This window comes from Tamandua tetradactyla, chromosome 10 (assembly GCF_023851605.1).
Source record: "Tamandua tetradactyla isolate mTamTet1 chromosome 10, mTamTet1.pri, whole genome shotgun sequence".
NCBI classification, from domain to species: domain Eukaryota; kingdom Metazoa; phylum Chordata; class Mammalia; order Pilosa; family Myrmecophagidae; genus Tamandua; species Tamandua tetradactyla.
Window position 1 is genome coordinate 29,981,625 of NC_135336.1, and position 16,533 is coordinate 29,998,157.

The 16,533-nt window shown below is 37.0% G+C and overlaps 1 protein-coding gene and 1 long non-coding RNA gene across 5 annotated transcripts in view; one reads left to right on the forward strand and one right to left on the reverse strand.

The window, feature by feature from the left end:
• LSAMP (limbic system associated membrane protein) overlaps positions 1 to 16,533 on the forward strand; it is a 667,551-nt gene that overhangs the window by 92,221 nt on the left and 558,797 nt on the right. The window lies entirely within an intron of this gene.
• LOC143648375 (uncharacterized) overlaps positions 1 to 16,533 on the reverse strand; it is a 76,661-nt gene that overhangs the window by 8,168 nt on the left and 51,960 nt on the right. Inside the window, exon 2 of the long non-coding RNA XR_013158510.1 lies at positions 5,204 to 5,273. This is a non-coding gene — a long non-coding RNA (uncharacterized LOC143648375). The remainder of the gene's footprint in view (positions 1 to 5,203; positions 5,274 to 16,533) is intronic.

The window sequence follows — 16,533 nt, forward strand, 5'->3', positions numbered from 1 at the left end:
CCCTGGTGGTTATTATACTGCTTTCCCATTCCCCATCAACCCCTTCGGGCTGATGTGGGGCTGGCTACTGCTCTACCTGCATTGCCTACTTTCAGGGTCACAAACCTGTCCTCTCTTTAACTTAGGGGCTCTTTGGTGATGCATATTTCACTGTGTTTGCTCTACAGCAGATGTTTGATTCTTTAAAGTTTCCCCTGAGCAAGATATCCGGTCTTTCCAAATACATCACAAGTAGGTGCAGGAATTTCACATTTTCCTCTCTTCCACTCCAGGGATCCGTGATGGATGGTCACTGCAGTTCCTTTTCAAAATAATAAAAAAAAAAACGTTTCCCCTTTTGTTTGCTCACCCTACACCTTTCATCAGTCACTTTGTTCCAAAATTGTATCTCCCCGTCACTGTAAAACTTACATAATGGAACGACTTTTCATCTCTCTTTCACTTTTTTTCCTCTCACATTTTCACTTTGTAAAAAATCCATCAATATTGACTCTTGAATCATGAAAATGATCCTACAGTCACTGAATTATAGAGTCATAGAATGTTAGAGCTGGAAGGGAGCTAAGTTATATTTCTCTTTCATTCATGCTTCCAGTAGAGCATAACCTGGCTTGTTGTGACTGCATGAAAATTTCCCCCACACAGCATCATATGTCATAAAGTATGTCACATGATCTTGATGCTTAGGATTTTAATACAAAACCCCAAACATCCATTAAATTGACTCATTCAATCTTTAAGACTATGTTGCAGCTATTTTAACAGCCCTAAATGGTATAAGGGGCACTTCCAAATATAGGCACTTGGCCCCTGCAAGCTTTAGAGAATGTGATTTAAAGGGCACAGGGATGGTCCTTGTCAAGACATTCACCCATCTATTGGTCAGATGCCTCTTTGTGGGGAAAAAGATATTATCTCTTATGCATATCTTTGAGAAATATAGTAAACTATTATGTCTCACACACTAACATCTTAGTATAATTGATTATATTATTCTGATATGTTTTCCAGATCCTCCATTTTCTTTCCTCTGTTGTGCACTCAGAAGGAGGACGTTTTCTAGAGATAGATAATCACAGACAAGATTTGACAGGGTTCTGGAAAGAGGGATGAGAAAATTAAATTTAGACTGAAGAGTAGGGAGTGGAGATCAGCATGAAGCAAGGCACAAAAAACACATAGCACAAAATTCAGCTTTTCCTAGTAACAGCTTCCAACTGCCCAAGTGTGTCTGCCTTGAAAGAAGAGGGTCCTTCTAGTGCCTTCCAGAGATAACATGGCAAGTGAAAGGTCTACTATCAAGATGGTAGATGTCAGGAAGCAGTCTCAACCCCTAACCACATACGAAGGCTACGTTATCACCTCCTGGACACTTTCTCATTGGCATTGTAAATGTTGCTCTTATTCCCCATTTATATAGTCCTTTCCTTCGAGGAAAATTATACCTTTCAAATGTGGACTATCCTAGCCCTGCTTGTCATTGCGTATCCAGCCAATACATACTTAGCTTCTTTAATCTTTTCCAATAAATACATCATTCCATTTCTTTAATCATTTCAGTGCTATCCTCTGTACTCAGTGCAATTTCTCAACACATTTTGTGTGTCAAGAGACCTGCTGCTGTGTTTTAACCTAACCAGAATCAAGGAAGGTGGGAGTCATTTCTCTATATTTTTCCTCTGCCTCAATGTAATGGATCATTGTATTCAGTTCAAAATAGCATCAGCTTCTTTGGCAGCCATTTCACATTGCAAACTGATATCTAATTTGTCCTCCATTATCAGCTCGAGGTCTCCTTCAGCATTACTAGTCTCCAGGTTTCTCCTGTCCTTTGAATTATTTTGCTCAAGATGTATCGGTGTTCATTTTTCTAAGTGAAATCTCATTTTGTTATTTTCTACTGATATTCCTAACTCTCTGGGTCCATTTATATATCTTTGGAGCTTCTGTGGTGTCTGCCTTACATCTTCACTTGTCACGTGCAGAATTCATTAATGAGTTATTTCCACTGACTTCTTACCTGGGAGATGATTTACAAAACGAAAATAGCCTTTCTTCCAGGTCACTTTTGAAGAAATAAATAGGACTATCACAACATGGGGAAACACCATTTAGCACTATTTTTCATAAATAATAAGACTATTCTTTCTAATCTTTTTCACTTTGAATTATCTGAATTAATTTGAATTATTTTCTTAATTAAGGTTTTGAGACTTTACTAATATTTACATGTTTTGATGGAAAACTCCATTTTACCTAGGCACCATTTGAAGTTAAAACAAAAATCAGTTTTGAAAGTGTTTAAATGTCATTATCTCAGTTACTTGGAGGCCATCTGGATGCCTAAAAGGATCATGTAGATTCTCTTTCCTCCATATGCCGCACAACTAATCATATCAACTTCTCCTCTTACAGGAGAACTGATAATGATGTGTCTAGAGCTTACCGGAAATATTTCCCTTCTTCTAAGTTGAAAGAGCCAAGCAAACTACAAAGTGCATGCCTCACTGGGTATGGTTGTTTACTATTTCTTTTGGAGAGTTGTTTACTATCTCTTTTTCTCATCCCTCTTTCCAGAACCCATGTCAAATCTTGTCTGTGATTATCTATCTCTAGAAAGCTTCCTCCTTCTGAGTGCACAACAGAGGAAAGAAAATGGAGGATCTGGAAAACATATCAGAATAATATAATCAATTATACTAAGATGTTAGTGTGTGAGAGATGATAGTTTAACATATTTCTCAAATATATGCATAAATATATTTATATATAAATATATGCATATATTTCTCAAATATATGCAAATATATGCATGGGAAGTTGGAAAGGAACATTGACTCTCATAAGAAGTCCTAAATTCTGAAGTTTACTGGACAGTAAACTCACATATTCTAATAGAGCCTTGAATCTGTATTTGGAGAGAGCATTGTCTGTTGGCTGTGTTACAGACATGTAGCGCTATTGTGTCTATATGTATATACACAACATGGTCAGTAACAAAATATGTATTTTTTTTCTACCATGAATATTACTATGATGTCAGTGCCCAGTTAAAAAAAAAGAGTTGTCATATGAGAAATCATTGGGTTCAATGATCTGAAACAAATCATTCAACAGAGCATTTCATCTATACAAGGAGCCTGTTGGACAGGACAGATTTTGAAGTCTATCATAATACCAGTTTGCCACAATTTGGACCCATTCTACAGATTTTCCTTGGCAATAAGAGGTTATTGCCCTATCCTTACCACATGTTTAGGGATGCTTGGTATTTAGTGCCAGTCACCACAGCGTCAACAACAGCAACCACAAAGATAGTGGCAATCATTATTAAATTCTCAGTATGATGCAGGCACTGTGCCAGGCATATCCCCACACATTACCTCTTTTAATCTTTACCACAATCCTGAGATATACCCTTTTTCTCATTTTACAAGTTGGTCTCCTGAGAATATGAGTAGAAAATTACCCAAAGCACTGCTGCTTTTAGTTGAATAACAGGGACAATTGAATGGCAAAGCCAAGGCTACCTGAACCAATTATCCTTGCTCTTCTCAGAAGCCTTGTAAGCTTTCTGGTCGTGTTGCATGTTCTACCCCACAACTTAGAGTGTAAAACAACTATTTCTTTATACTAACGGATTCTTTGGGTCAGGTTTTGGCAGGACTCAGTGAGGACAGCTTGTCTCTGCTCCAAGATGTCTGGGTCCTCAGATTGGAAGACCCAAGGTTGGGAGTGACCTGATGGCCTGCAGTGACTCAATATTTAGGAGCTGGTAATACCTGGAGATGTTTTACTTAGACAGATGGCAAGTTAATGTCAGCTGTTATCTGAGGCAGTAAGCCAAACATCTGGAGTGACCCCTTTGTAAGAGGGGCAGTAGCCTCAGACTTCTCTCATGGTGATTCAAAGCTTTGAAGACAAATATCCCAAGAGAATCAGGCAAAAACTGTAGTGCCTTTTGTGAACTGGACTTGAAAATCTTATTGTGTTCGTATAGACTTCCCCTGTATTCTATTGGTCAACAAATCCTAGATTTTTACCAGATTGGTGGTTAGGGGTAATGCAAATCTCACTTCTCCATGAGAAAGGGTTAAACAATTTGCAGATGTGTTTTAAATCCCTATAATTCAGTGTCATGAAATACGTTCCTTAGTGACTGTGCAGTCATTCAATGCTGCTAACTTTTTCCAACTTTTGATAAAGGTTCTTGAAGAACTGTCTTTCTTAGAGCTGTTGGTTTTTTAAACTGTGCTTAACTGATAATAAAGTTAAACTTTGACTAAACTGTAAAAAGTTGCAGTTGGCATAAAATAAACATGAATGCTTTAACAAACTGGTGTTCACAGTAACTAAGACCTGAATGGGATTAGATGCCCACTATTTCTAGCCTGAAACCAAAACATTTTATAAACTAAAGTCATTATCACTGTAAAGCATGATAAACTTATCAAGTCCTAGCTCCACTCCACATTGATCAAATTAAAATCGGTGGGAGAGGGAGCTCAGGAATCTGTAGTTTTAGAAGCCCCTGATGATTTTTAGAAAGAGTTTAACCAACATTGATCTCCACAAATGGAGATGTTCTCAAAAGCCTACAGGTGGACCCTCTGCTGATAGAAATGTCCTGACCTGGTAAACTCCCTGGCCTCTGCTATTAGAGCTCATAGAGGTCATTGCCACCTCCTCTCCCTGCCTTAGAGAGACATTTGGGCTTTATAAAGTATGACCTTTGCATTTACAAGAGGAATCTTGGAAACTACCTCTTCCATCTCATCAGGGATGGATGTCAAGATGGCAGGACTTTAAAAAAAGTTTTCTGCTGAAGCTCTCACAGCAGGGGTGCACCAGCTTATAGCTGTCAACCTACTGAGAATGGTTGGGCTAGCAGCACCCGGTGATTCTATTTGCATATTTATAATGATGTGTGCACAGAAGTACCACTTTGGGGTGCCACGCAGCAGCTCCACTCCAATGAAAACATCTTCAAAGAGCCTTGTCAACTAAGTTCACTATTTTTTCTGAGATTTAGAATGAGAAGGGGGGTGGCCATCCACATCCCCAGAGAAACTGCTGATAAAATCCATTAACTCTTTCTCCCCTTCCATCCTTCTCACAGCTACAGCAGCAACCCGTCTCTTCAGTGGGAGTTTGAGCATTGCTTGATTGGAAAATGAGAGGGAGATTGCTTTATCTTACCTACCTGGTTTCCAGTCTTCAGATCATCAGGAGTTTCACACACAGTCAAGATTGTTTCTGGAAATGTGTAGTATCTATTCATAGAGTGAGAGAGAAAAGCATGTAAATGACCAGCTGGGGAGGATAAGGAGATTTGAAAAGAGAGTCCTTTCAAGAAGAGGTTTCTGCAACTTAGAGGCTGGAAGGCACTTGGTTGTTATCTTGAGCAAGAGGCAGTTTCCTAAGGGGATTGTCTTGGGGTTCAATAGAGAGGCTATCATGTTAACCCTTCTGCATTCATCCACTGGGCAGGAAAATCAAACCAGCTTGTTAAGTCCACTGGATCACAGTTCTCTTGATCTACAGACACTTCCTGATAACTAAATTGGAAGCAGGTTAAAGAAGTGATGATCCATAGGGACCATATTCTATAAATCCTTCATAAAGTTCAACATTTTTGCAAAATGTAGACAAAACAAGCAAAATCCAATGAAAGTCAAGTCACATTCTTTGTAGGAATGGGATAAAGATGTTGAGGGCAAGTAGCAAATAGGCACTATTTGCTCTTCTTTTCTCTCAGGTGATTTCAGCCTGGGGCCAGCTGTCTTAGTTTCTGTAGCAGAAGTCTTCAGCAGCAGCCCTTGGCACTTTTATGAGGTGAGAACCTGCCCTAGATCTACTGAGTCAAAACTCTGGGGAAGGGCCCTGGAATCAGAATGTGTAACAAGTTGTTCAGTGATGCTGATGCATAAACTCAAGTTGAAGAAGCACTGAGCTAGCTCCTGCCCTTTGCTAGTGTTGGGGCAGTGGGGAGGGGTGTTAACTAAAGTCTCTATTAGTGTACAAACACCCTTTCTATGTATTTGTTCCCACTGCCCCAAGGAGACCCAGGGACACTAGAAGGGTCTTTTGAAGTGTGATGGTGCTAAGTGGCTGACTTTTTTGAGGTAGTTAGAGTCTTTGATATTAGTCTTTAGGTCACCAAACATTCTAAAGGACAGGGCTACCTAAGGTGCACGATACAGTAAAAATGCCTCTTTTGTTTTTTTTAGGAATAAAAGTTAGAGCTTACTTGCTATATTTAAGCCCAGTAAAATCATTACTCCAAATGACCACTAAATTTCTCTAGCACTGGAAGAGCCAGTGGAGACTGTGTAACATTCTAATCAATGTAAAGTCCCAATAGATAGCGAATTAACTGTGTGATATGCTTTAATAAGTGAATGCTGTGCAAAGATCATATGAATTCATTGCCCTTTGGACTAAATTTCTTGGAAGAATGATGTTGAACAGAGAAATGAAAAGTAGTATTTATTCACACTTGATATGTGCCAGGAACTGTTTGGCAATTCATGTCTGAAATTTTATTTAATTCAATGCAAGTAGGCTTTAAATTATAAATACTAAGTTCACAATATTTATGACTTATTTATTATGGATAGTACTAATGGTTGTGTTTTTCACCTAACAATGTTGCTGAAAATAAAATGGAAATGACTAAAACACAATTTAGATGTACTGCCATCACATATTTGAAGTGAGGTTAAATGGTGCATTTGTTTCAGTCCAATTTTTACCATTATATCATAAAATTCACCATAATATTTGGAAAATATGTGAAAATATGGTGCTGGCAGAATTACTGTCAAATCTTGATAATTTGGACCCCACTACATTGCTGATTTTTGTTTTTATAACTAAGAATTTGCATATGTAGCATCACAGAGTTTTATATTTGGCTAAAACTTTCACATTTTAAATGAAGAAGGCACATCCAAAAATATATTTATCAGTACTTTTTTCCTGCTAACAATGTTCAATCTTATTCTTTTTTCATTGGTTGTTCTATGTTTAATTTATTAAACTAGCAAAGGTTTTTAAAAGTCATAATGCCAGTGTTAGTGAGGGTCAGGGGAAATAGATATTAGTGGAAATATAAAAGTGTTTACATTCTAAATGGAAATGTGTTCATCTTAATCAAAATCCTTAAAAATATTGGACTTTCTGACCCAAAAGTTCCAATTCAAGGAACTTAGTGTAAGAAAATAATCAAGATAAAGAGATTCAGCTTCGAAGTTAAGCAGACTTGAACAACGTTTTACTTCTTTCCCTTACTAGCTATATAATCTTAGGGCAGCTTCTTTACACTTAGTCTCAGTCTTTTCTACCTCTCAAGTGTGGTTAATAATAGCTACCTCATAAACTTGTAAACATTAGATGGGATAATCCATCTGATTAGGGTTGCCAAATAAAACCCAGGGTACTCAAATAAATGTGAATGTCAGATAAACATTGCATGAGGCATATTTATACTTAAAAAAAATCATTGTATCTGAAATTCAAATGTAATTGTGCTATCCACAGCCTTATTCTTAAAAGGGGAATCTAATTTCAGAGGCTTTCACAAAGCCAGAAACAAATGAACAACCAACTAGGATTCCTTTCATTTAACAATTTCATAGAAAAAATTTAATTATGTTAAAAGACATTTTATGTAGATTTCTCTACTTATAGCTCAAATGCCTTGGGCTTTTCTCCTCTTTACTTTCTTTAACCCTAAAATGGGGATACAAGATGGATCAGCTCCATTGAACTGTTGTAAGAACTAAATTCAAAAATGTATATTCAGTGCTTAGCAAAGAGCTAATTAAAACTCAATACACATTTCTAATTATTATCTAAATAGATAAGTTTATAACATATTAAACTCTGCCTGCATGAAATAATTTAATCTTATTAAAAACTACCATATAATTCATTCATTTTACTAAGCCGAAAGTGCGTTACCCTGCATTATTCTGAATTGGGTAACATTTTACATTATTAATAGTTATGAAACCTTCTGGATGACAATGAAATTCTGCACTATAAAGATCTGGAAACTCAAACACGTTTGCTTTTATTCCCCTACATTTCAAGCTGTTGTCCTTTATTGTAGAGTCATGGAGATTTATTTGTTTTAAATAAGAATAATTTGCAGCTTAGTTTTCTACAATAAGCATATAGAAAAATATATATTCATTTTTAGGAGAAAAATCTTAATCAACTAAAAGTTGGCCATCTTTGACAAATGAGAATTAGCTTATTTTTAGACCATGGGCTATGTATAACAGCATCACTCCTTTCGCATTTTAGTTTGGTATAATAATGTACAGGTGGGACTTCTTTGTTCACAAGGTAATAGTGATGATGCTCCTTTCACTTTCCAGCTCTTTTCATTAGCTCCTAACCACTTTCATTTATTACTACTGATTCTCCCATGTTTAGTATATTAATGTTAACAAATGATTCTCATTTTATTTGATAATTCTAATAATTAATAACTATAGAAGCATATTAGACATACAATGCCAAAATATATTGCCTGTAATGTTAATCTCCGACATTGTTGGGAATAGAATATGCTATTTAGAGGTCACAGTGAGAACACACGTGCACTTCCACACCACTCCTTCACCTTATTCCAATTAATTTAAGTCAGTGAAAAGTTCTAAAACTAATTTACCATTACCAGTGTCAGGCTAGCAGGAGAGATCCTGAGACCCAGACATGAGTAGCTTAAATTCATAATGGAAAGCAAGGAAGGGTAATGAAGGGAAATATTCTTGGCCTGGTATGTCTTAAGTTCCCAAGTGTCTGTGGGAGAAGATTGCTTCCTTTGCATGATGGATTGCCTCTTTTTCTTTGGTCTAGCTTTGGGAAAGGAGGTTGAAGTCACAAGAGCAGGCCTAACCCAGATGGAGTCTCTACTAATGAACAGTGATAGAACCATGGGCAAAGCATTGAAAAGGAAAAATACACAAGAAAGGGATTTGAGGGAATCAGCACCTCAGGAGTGAGGAACAGAATTGGTGAGGAACTGATAGAGCTTGTTTCACAATGACCCATCAAGAGTCCAACCATTGCTAATGTCCCAGCACAAATAGCAGGGATGCAAAAGAGATTCCCCAATTTCCTCAAAGGCACGTCACATTGACCCAAGCTGAATCCTTTCTGCCTGTTCAAACCTTTTACAGATTCTTTTTCCGTTTTGTTTTCTCCAATCTCTTTCGCAAGCACATCCCTTTAGCTACTGGGTATTTTTTAGTAGTGAAAAGCATAATAAGCTATTATTGGGAACTGGCATTCTGCCCGATCCCAATGTTTCAATCAGGAATGAGTCTAAAATTCAGTGTATTCTTTATGCACTGCTTAGTTGAACAAGTATTTACAAGTGCTTTAGTAAGGCACAATGCTGATATCTGGGGATATAGAGAACAAGCAGACAGAATTCTTATCCTTGATGACTTTAGAGATAAAGCCTCATAAACCTTGACATAAGGTATCATGGAACAGAGAGCAGGGCAACAACCTACATTGGAGGTTTAGAGGATAAAATCCTGGAGAAGATAATCTTTCGGCTGTGTGTACAAGAAATGTAAGAGGAATATTCCAGAGGTAGGAAATAAGATGTGCTAAAGTACAGAGTAAGAAACAGCTAGAATGTTCCTGATAGCTATAAACAGTTTGATGTTACTGGAAGGTAAAGTGCAGGATTTGTGGCTGGAGAGACATTCAACATGGGCATGGACAGTTCTGGAGAATGGGTGCTCAAGTATTATCCACAGCCCAGTGGCACTGGCCTCAGCTGGAGCTTATTGAAAATGCACTTCTCAGGCCAGACCTATTATTGCAAAATCTGAATATATCAAGTTCATTTACACATTAAACTGTGAAAAGCACTGGTGTGGTAGAAGCGGGTAGATCTAAGGAGAACATGACTAGAAGCTTTGGGTCCAGAAGCTTTTCTCAGCCATTGTCTCCACCTTTCACCTTTCCTGCCTCACCAAGACTGTATTCTGGAGTGATTTCTGATTGACTTTTACCTTGAATGCTTGTTTTCTGCTACATGATTTCAGTGATACCTATTTCCCTTTATCATGGAAACCCTGGGCATGGAAAACCTTGGGTATATAAAGGTAAAAACAAGGTGGCAAAGTTAGTATGGAAAATCTTGAAGGTTAATACTAGAAACTAATATTCTTTCACTGTATGATAGTTGTCAGTTGTCAGTATTATGACACACATTTTTCTCACATCAGCCTTGTGAAATTATGATCATTTTACCCATTTTGCAGATGAAGGAATGGGGCAAATAGATGTCAATTGTTGGAAATCACATGGCTGAGGAAAGAACAAAATAAGTACTAAAGCCCAACTTTTCTAATACTGAGTTCAATGTTGTTACCTCTTCTCCTGGTTGCCTCTGAGCTCATGAGTTGACCTAGCCTTGGCCTGGCTATTCCTTGTTGTTATATTGTATTCTAGCAACAAGGAATGCAATATATTCCCAACAAGAACCTAAGAGTTGGGAGTGACTCAGAGCAAAGGCCAGCTAGAGGATGGCTATGTTTACCTTTGCAAAGGAATTGGGATACTGTGAAATTTTAAAGCAGTTTGATCTTGATATCCTTTAAACATTGATGAAGGGAGGCAAAGCAGAGGGAAAAATGCTTTTTTTTTTTGCTACTCAGGAGTACAAAATTTCGTGCTCATAGAATCAAATTACTCCACTGGAACATGGACAGTCTGAGATATAGAACTTGTCTGAATGATTGAATTGAAAGGACTACATAGATGATTTGATTGATTAAATTGAGATGGGTTACTACTTAAATAGTTATGATGGAAGTGTTCTGCTGAGAAATGCCTGAATGTGCAAATGTGGATAGAATAAAATTTCTCCATTCTCACTACTCAGCCTTTGACCATCTAGCTAACATGGATACAAAGGCACTTAAAAATGGGCACATTTGAAAAAAAAAAAAAAAACTCTGAATGGCTATGACTATTCTTGTGCAACTTTTCACTCTATGAGGGTTTGGGGTCCTAAAACTCTTTTATTGATGACAAGAAAGTAGAGGTTTTTCATCATCAAAATAGAAGTGTCACTATGCTGTGATGGTCCTTAAATGATACTTTGATCACTGAGGTTTCCAAATAGTTCTATATTCAATTCTTTGGCAACTTTAGCTTAGAAGCAAAAAGGCATTACTTAACCCATAAAACTCTGCATCTGAAATGTATATATGAAGAGAACATATCTGCTGTATACATGCAGAAAGCACAGGGGAGAAGGAAAATATTTGAGAGATCAAATTAAGAAAGTTGAAATATGATGTTAGATCTTCTGTTGGCTCCTGTTGTATATAAGATATATTTTCTAGCTTTGGAAATTCTCTCTCCTATTGGAAATGAAATCTTGTCCTGTGTAAAGATTTGAGGGTCATCTATGCCTTCACTGAAATCTAGGAAATTGACCTTTAAAGGAAATATGTGACTATCCCTGCTCTTCATTTCATTCATAATGATAGGAACACCAATAAGATAGGTGATAAGAATATCTGACTAAGGTGAGACTGAAGTAGAACAAGAGGCAACAGAGAGAGGAAAATGGTGATTCTTTGTGAGTCAATGTGTATATGTATATATATATATATATATATATATATATATATATATATATATAATGGATTATTTAGAAACACAGTCATTGGGGATCAGATCTGTTAGAGATTACAGAGAAGCATAAAATAAAATTAAAATGTTTCTACTTCGGACTATTTCAACAAGTGTTTATCATCCCTTTGCTCATATGAAAGGCTATAAAGGAGGCAGTAGACAGGGTATGAACAACTGAGAGGCTCACCCTGAAGGGGCTGAAACTAAAAATCACAATCCTTAAAGCCTGTGAAAAAGAATAGGAGAGTTAGGAGGGAATGCAATTGACCATAAAATCTTAAATGCTATAGATAACGCTAAGGCACATTGGCTGCTGTGGGCCAGCTTAGGAAAGACAGTTGCAGAAGAGAAAAATAAATTCCTCTCCACTCAAGGGAAAATGCTTAATCACACAGGGGCTATAGGAACCCAGCATGACTCGCAGCAAAAAAGATGAATTGAAGAAAACAAAAAGAAGGGCATCCAGGGAAAACTGATGTCTTGTTTGTTGTGGTCCAGGTGTCTAAGAGCTCAAAATAAACGACTCTAGTGTTAATGGAAATAATTAGAAGTTTTATTGACTACATTTACTTGTGTCTCCCTAGATCTAGCTATGCAATCTAAAATTGTCAAACCACTTGGGTCTGAGTCCTAAGTAAAATCTGAGATGGATTGTTAAGCATCTATGTGTACTTAATTCCAAAAGTAAAGCTCAAGGCCTAGAAAAATCCTTTAAATTCTGTACATCTCAAAGATAGAATTACAAAAACAGAATTAAGCAGGAATGGCTGCTTCAGCTCAAAGAAACTTGGTGCTAGGAAGCCCTTGCTCACAATTTTAGTAACTAAATAAAATATATCAGCTGTATAGAAATTAGGAAATATGGGGGATGCCCTGGAATATCAGCCATGACATATACTTCTTTCCCCCCTGTGCTGGTTTGAAAGGATGTATGTACCCTAGAAAATTCATGTTTTAATCAAAACCCCATTTCATAAAGGTAGAAAACTCCCTATTCAATACTGTATGTTTGAAACTGTAATCAGATCATCTCCCTGGATATGTAATTTAATCAACAGTGGTTGTTAAGATGGATTAGGTGATGACATGTCTCCACCCATTTGGGTGGATCTTGATAAAGTTTCTGGAGTCCTATAAAAGAGGAAACATTTTGGAGAATGGAGATTCAGAGAGAACAGAGCAGAACGACATAGCCAGGAGAAGCTGAGTCCACCAGCCAGTGACCTTTGGAGATGAAGATGGAAAACACCTCCTGGGGAGCTTCATGAAACAGGAAGCCAGGAGAGAAAGCTAGCGGATGATGCCATGTTCACCATGTGTCCTTCCAGATGAGAGAGTAGCCCTGACTATGCTCCCCATGTGCCTTCTCACTCGAGAGAGAAACCCTGAACTTTATCGGCCTTCTTCAACCAAGGTATTCTCTGGATGCCTTTGATTGGACATTTCTATAGACTTGCTGTAATTGGGACCTTTTCTCAGCCTTAGAACTGTAAACTAGCAACTTGTTAAATTCTCCTCTTTAGAAGCCATTCCATTTCTGTTATATTGCATTCTGGCAGCTAGCAAACTAGAACAACCTCCTTTATTAGTGTAGCTGTGGGTTTGCAGAACAATCATGCATAAAATACAGGATTCCTGTACACACCTCAACAACACCTTGATTTGGTGTGAAACATTTGTTACAGTTGATGATACCGTATTTTTACAATTATACTGTTAATTGAAGACCATGGTTTAACTTAGGGTTCACTCTGTAGTGTAGTTCTATGGATTTTTTTAAAAATTTTATTCTGTTACCGTATGTTTTAGTTTGTTAATGCTGCTGAAAATGCAATATACCCAAAATGGGTTGGCTTTTATAAAGGGAATATGTTGAGCTACACCTTTACGATTCAAACTAAGGCATCCAGAGAAAGATACCTCGATTCAAGAAAAGCTAATTTGAGAAAGCACGTGGCTTCATCTGCTGGTCTTTTGGCTCCTGGGTTCAAACAGCTTTTCTTTATGCATCTCCGAATGCCTCTGTCTGTGTCAGCTCTAAAACTTTTTCCAAAATGGTTCCCTCTTAAGGACTCTAGAAAGCAACCCATCTTGAATGGAGACAAATCCCCACGGAAACCGCCTAATCAAAAGGCACCAACCACTAATTGGGTGGGTCACATCTCCATGAAATCAGCTTAATCAAAAAGATCCCATTGAACAATATTGAATCAGAATTGATGAAATGCTTTTTCTGTGTTCATAACAGTCTCAAACCGGCATGCCATATATACAATCTAACATTTACCCTTTTAATCATTTTCAGATATATATCTTAGTGCTGTTAATTGATTTCACAATGTTATGCTACTATCACCAATATCTATTACCAAAACAGTATCCTCATACCAAATAAGAACACTCTACGTTTTAAGCCTAACTTCCCATTCCCTGTCTTCCACACCCCTATGCCCTGGTAACCTATGTTCTATATTCCATCTCTGTGAGTTTGATTATTCTAATTGTTTCAAATCAATAAGAGCATACAATATTTGTCCTTTTGTGTCTGGCTTGTTTCACTCAACATGATGTCTTCAAGGTTCATTCATGCATCAGGACCTCATTCCTTTTGACTCCTGAACGCTATCCTATTATGTGTATAAACCACGTTTTATTTATCCATTCAACAGTGGAAGGGTTCTTCAGCTGCCTCCATCTTCTGGCAATTGTGAATAAAATTGCTATGGACATGGTGTGCAAATATCTTTTTGATGCCTTCATTCTTTTGAGTATACTTAGTATTGGTATTGCTGATTCATATGAACTGTCTTATGGTTAGCTTTCTAAGGAATCACCAGTCTGTCTTCCATAACAGATGCCGCACTTTACATTTCTACCAGCAATGAATATGTTCCTGTTTTTCCTCCAAGACTCATTCTTTCTTTCTTTTTTTATTTTTTTTTTCAACAGCAGGCTTTTTCTTTGGGAGTGCAGAGTCTGGGAGTTGAACCCAGGTCTCCCACCTGACAGGTGAGAATTCTACCACTGAGCTACCCTACCACTGCTGAACAGCAGCCTTTTTAATGGGTGTGAAATGGTATCTTATTTTGGTTTTGATTTTCATTTCCTTGATGGCTAATGATGTTAAGCATGTTTTCATATGCTTTCCGGCCATTTGTATATCTTCTTTAGAGAGATGTCTGTTCAAGTCTTTTGCCCATTTTTCAATTGGGCTGTTTGTCTTGTTAAGTTGAATGATTCTTTATATATCCTGGATATTAATCCTTTATTGGATATATGGTTTCCAAATATTTTCTTCCATTACGTAGATTTTCTATTTACTTTTATGATAAAATTCTTTGAGGAACAAAAGTTTTTTTTACTTTGATGAGATTCCATTTATCTATTTGTTGTTGTTGTTGTTTATACTATGGGTGTAAATTCTAAGAAACCATTGCCTAACATAAGATTCTAAAGAAGCTTTATGACTTTTTATCTTATGAGTTTGATAGTTCAAGTTCTTATATTTAGGCTTTTGATAATTTTGAGTTGATTTTCACATATGATGTGAGGTAGGGGTCCTTCTTTTTCTTTTTTGTGCAAACAGAGACCCAGTTTTCTTAGAACCATTTGTTGAAAGGACTATCCTTTCCCAATTCAGTGGCCTTTTCCCCTTTCTCAAAATTGAGATGGCCATATATACGAGGGTTGATTTATGAGCTCTGAATTTAATTCCATTGGGCTATATGTCTATCTTTGTGCCAGTACCAGGCTGTATTGAATAGTGTGGCTTTGTAGTAAGTTTTAAGATTGGGAATTGTGACTCCTCCAACTTCATTTTTCTTTTTCAAAATGGCTTTGTGTGTTTTGGGCCCCTTATGCCTCTGTATAAATTTAATGATTGGATTATCCCTTTCTGCAAAGAAAGTTGTTGGCATTTTTATTAAGATTGCATTAGATCTATAAATCACTTTTGGTAAGATTGACATCTTAACAATATTCAATCTTCCAATTCATGATTATGGAATGTCCTTGCATTTATTTAAATCTACTCTGATTTCTTTTAGCAATGTTTTGTAGTTTTCTGTCTACAGGTCCTTTATATCCTTGGTTATATTTATTCATAGATATTTGATTTTTTTGGTTTCTATTCCAAATAGAAATTTTTCATGATTTCTTCTTCTGAATGTCCATTGCTCTTGTATATAAACACTACTGATTTTGGGTATTGATTTTGTACCCTGCACTTTGCTGAATTCATTTTTTAGCTCTATTAATTTTGTTGTGTGTGCGTGTGTGTGTTTTAAAAAGATTTTCTGTATATGGGAGCATGTCATCTCTAAACAGAGAAAATTTTACTTCTTCTTTCCCATTTTGAATTCCATTGATTTCTTTTTGTGCCCAATTGCTCTGGCAAGATCTCCGTGAACAATGCTCAATAACAGTGGTGGCAGTGGGTATCGTTGTCTCATTCCTGATGTTAGAGTAGAAGCTTTCAGCCTTTCACTATTAAGTAAGATGTTAACTATGGGCTTTTCACATACCTTTTTGTTTGGATTTGCTAAAGCTGCCAGAATGCAATATACCAGAAATGGATTGGCTTTTACAAAGAAGATTTATTAGGTTACAAATTTATATTTCTAAGGCCATGGGAATTTCCAAATTAAGGCATCAACAAGAGATTACCTTCTGTGAAGAAAGGCCAGTGTCATCCCAGTTTCCTCTGTCACATGAGAAAGCACATGGTGACATATGCTGGTCCTTCTCTTCAAAATGTTTCTGGGATTCTGTGGGCCCTTGTTCATTTCTCCTAGGGCATTTCTGTCTAAGCTCTCTCTCTCCTTGAGCTCTCTTAAAGGACTTCAGTAAAGGATT